This window comes from Poecilia reticulata, linkage group LG14 (genome assembly GCF_000633615.1).
Source record: "Poecilia reticulata strain Guanapo linkage group LG14, Guppy_female_1.0+MT, whole genome shotgun sequence".
Classification (NCBI taxonomy): domain Eukaryota; kingdom Metazoa; phylum Chordata; class Actinopteri; order Cyprinodontiformes; family Poeciliidae; genus Poecilia; species Poecilia reticulata.
Window position 1 is genome coordinate 17,982,948 of NC_024344.1, and position 4,202 is coordinate 17,987,149.

General features: G+C 39.1%; 1 long non-coding RNA gene across 1 annotated transcript; it reads right to left on the minus strand.

Annotated features, from left to right (window-relative positions):
• Positions 1–1,062: 1,062 nt before the first annotated feature.
• Positions 1,063–2,960, minus strand: LOC103476107 (uncharacterized). Its single transcript, XR_535411.1, has 3 exons — positions 2,848–2,960; positions 2,053–2,151; positions 1,063–1,126 (listed from the first exon to the last, which is right to left on the minus strand). It is a non-coding gene; the product is annotated as an uncharacterized LOC103476107 (long non-coding RNA).
• Positions 2,961–4,202: the final 1,242 nt, after the last annotated feature.

Consider the following 4,202-nt stretch of genomic DNA (forward strand, 5'->3'; position numbering starts at 1 on the left):
GGATTCTGCCCGTTTCAGGTCACGCCTCAGCATCTTCAAGCTAAACCTTAAGCTAGCCAAAAAAACAACTTCCTTTTTAATTAACCCTTTCCTGCATAGTGGTCACTACAGTGGACAGCTGTCTAAAAGCCATTTTCTTGTGCTTCTTGTGGATTTTTATGTTATAAATGCACACAGACCACTAAAGTGGACACTAATGCATCATAAAATACACTATCAWCTACTGGCCATCAGCTGCAAATGCAAGAAATTGTTTTTGTTAAATCCAATATGGCCAACAGACAAAGAAGCATGGCAGCCAACCCGGTCCCTCCTCCTACTGTGACTCTGGCAGGTAAAAAAAAAAACATCAGATAACCCCTAAAGAACAATAGTACTGATGTATTTTTCAAATAACAACTTTGCATTTGGAGAAAATTACAATTCATCACCTAAAGAAAATATATATTTCCTACTTTTTTTTATGCCTTAAGAAAAAAAAAACTCCTAACAAAAAGGATCATACTTCATGCAGGAAAGGGTTAAGCCCACAGACGTCGTTCAGGCCTGGGTTGGTTTTATAATGCTTCCAAATGGCATGAAGGAAGAAATTTCAACTACATATCTAATAAGAACCCCTTACTAATCTAAAAAAATATCATATGCATCATAAAAAAAAAAAGCAGATTTGTTTTTTGTTTCCTTGTCTTCTGTGTTCACTGCAAAGTACACCTGCCTATTCTATTAGCTCTTCTAAAAGGGAAAAGGTGCGATTAAGACCCCCGCAGCACATACACAGCTGATTGTTCTGAAAGTTAAAGCAACGCTGAGCTGCTTCCTTAAAACAGAATGAGACCTGATGAATTAAAGTGGTCTGAAATGCTTCCGTCATAACTTTTAAAAGGGATTTACTTCTGCATTTTGCAGGTACAGGGCACCATTTTATAGCACAACCAAGAAACTATGACACCTGTGATAGTTATTGCAAATGCTCTATATATCAAAAACATTAAAGAAATTAGACTTTTCATCATAGCCGCATCTGAAGCCTTGAGATTGGCCTGTCTCTTTAAGAGCCTCATACCTTTTTCGACAACCCCCCCAGCAGCAATGCAATGCTTCTCCTTGATGCTATTTACAACCGTTTCTAGGAGCAAAAAGAGTAAAAACAAGAAATCAGGAAGGGGTACATGTTTTTACACTGCACCACTTTAATATACATAAAACACAAGGGATTTGAAAGATCTAGTCATAATTGTTTTTACTGTAAAATCCACATTATCCTCCATCACCAGTAAGACCAATAGACATGATAACTTCTTGATTTTTAATCTGTCATTGGCTCTGCTGCTATCTGCAGTTGGAAAATGCTCCCTGTGCTTGAAGCTCATACTTCTGATATAAATACAGAAGTCAGCTCCATAGCCAGGCTTGAACAGTTGTTTGAAGCTCTGAGATGTTTATTCCTTGTGAGTGCCTGTTAATTGCACTTAGAGGCTGTGGAACACCAATAAAGAAGCAGTCTGGTGGCTTGTAACAGCTGCTGTTTTGAGTGCATTTTGTAAATGCAGTAAATGAACCAATTTTCCGCTGCGATCTTTGGAAAAGCAAAAATAATTAAAAAAAAAAAGAGACCTCCTCCAGATGGAATAAAAACACTTTGTTCTATATTTATTTTGTAGTTAGTCTTATTGAAGACAGCAGATTTTGTTTTTCCCTTCATAATGAATAGAAGTCGTCTGTAACGAAGCAGTTTTTTTCAGCAGAACTTTACATTTAGCAGCATTTTTATCTCCTAAAATGTAGCAGAACATGAAAAACATACCGCTTGTTTGAGCAAGAGGTAGAGTCTCCACTGGGCTTTCTTCCAAACAGTAGCTATGTGTGAAAACCAGCAGCATAACCACTAATAAACCATAACAACGTCTCTGGAGATTATGCTTGTTACTGGGTGACTTAGTAAATCACATCCAGACAACCGCTCCCTTCCTAACAGTGTTAACATTTGGCAGCTGACAAACACTGATCAACCGCTCAGCCCAGTCCCACCGATAAAAGTATTATTTCACTCACCAAAGCCGCTGGGATTAGGTTGCCATTAACACCGTGGAGATGCAGAATGGGCCGGGGTAGTCGAGTCATGGCTGCCCCTTACCCTGCTCCACCTGGCTGCTGCAATGATCAAAGGCATTAGGAACATGAGGTTCCCTCTTCACGCCCTGGTGAGTCCCGCAGTTTTTCAAGATGGAGTCAAACCACGCATGTATATTCATATTTTGAACCATACAAATATATTTTTATTTGATAATGTTTCCTGTGTCTGGCCACAATGGGTGTAATGGAGAGTTTATATGTCTGCACTAAAATAATCTGTTTAATCTGTTGATATTACTAGTGGTGGAAACAGCTGACGAACAAGAATCTTAGCTAAACGGCTAAACACAAAGAAATTAGCTGAAGGCTAAAGCTAACCACGACTGTCGCTCGACCTGGAAACTGATACGTTATTACTTTAAAGTTGTATAAGGACCAAAGTCGAGAAGATATTACGTATCAAAAATGTTAAAAGTTGTGAATTTTGGTAGCATTTTTTTATACCAATATTTGTTTTAAAAGGCTCAAAAATGACAGCAATTTTAAAACATGGCGGCAAACTTAAATTTAAGTGCCTAATTGAAAATATGAAAGAACATAGGAACGGAGGGGTGAGCCCAATCTTATTGGTGACGGTATATCTAAATAATCCCTGTGGTTTACTTTATGTTGGAATATATATGGCTGCGTTGCTTTTCTAAGTTTCACAGGCTGAAAATAAACATGAGTTCGTATGAACAGCCGTAGACCTGCGAGGCTTCAAAGCATCTTTACCATTTTCCTTTAAGAAACTCTTCGTTTCCTGTATGTTTCTTTACCACGTTCGTAACGACTGACTCAATGTTAGCGCAGCGCGCCACATTACATTAACTTAATGGAAATGCCTGAAAGCGTCGCTTGGAGCAGTAAAAACTGCACCCGGCCAACGGCGCGGCAGCAGAGCTCAGGGCAGAGAAATGACACGCCGTACATCTGTTTCTGCGTATGCTCCCAGAGTCTGTGCAAATGAACTGACTGGTACTTATGTTCCATTTCTGAAGGACAGAGAAAGTTCCTTAGGCACGGAGCGAACACCTAATAGGAACAGAACATGATGGCATTAATAGGACTTTAAAAAAAAAAAAGAAACCCTCACTGGGGATCTTAAAATCCCCCGACATGTGTTCTTGTTCACGCTTTAATCTGCAGCAGCAACTCTTGACGATATGACGGTTCATGACAAAAGACTGATTTTTTATTTTTATTTTTTAAAGAAATGCAGCTGGCTTTTGTTTCTCCTGTTAAAATGAAAACTGTTCCTAATTGTAATTTTTTTTAATAAGCTTTAGAGCATTTATTGTGACTAATTTGCTCTCTGTTTGGCTCAGTCATAACTGTGGATTTATGGTACATAAACACTGTGTTGCTTAACACTTTAATGGGTTTAATACACTGTGAACACAGAGTGCCAGACGATTTCTGGCCACTACACAGTAGCAACAGTAATTATTTCATCAGCAGGGTTAGTTTAGGGTCTGGCAGGCTGGCGTAGGACAATCCACAGTCATGGCCAGAATGTTTGGCAGAACACAATAGTTGCGTTTTGCGAACCTTGAGGCTTTTTCTGGCGACGGCTCGACTTGATTTTAGATTTTGTGCAAATTAGTCACTGCAAAAGGTGTTTATTGACAACCATGCAAAAAAAATAACACATCATATCATGTTCACTGCATTTACCCCACCGGAACAAATGGGCAGCAAGCTTTTTTTTTTCCAGCATAGTCGAACCATGAAAACAGGAAAAGCTACAAAAGCATCCAGCATCAACCCAATTAGCAGACTGAGTACTGTATCAAATGGGCAGATGCAGCTGATGTAATTATTGGGAAGTCGTTACTTCTGAAGAAAAGGATGTAGCCAAGATTGCTTAGCATGAAATGCCTCACATTTTCTGTTTTTCCTATTACTAAGGGGGGGTATTATGTTAAAGCTACTTTGAGATTTCTGTCACATATCTGGAAAGTTACTTTGATTCTATCATTTGAGAAATCCTTCAGTCTCCCGTGGCAACCGTTTAGGGCCGTCCAAACGCTTGACGTAATGACAATGATTAGCCTTTTTTTACCCAAAATCCACCTTGGTGCTCAAGT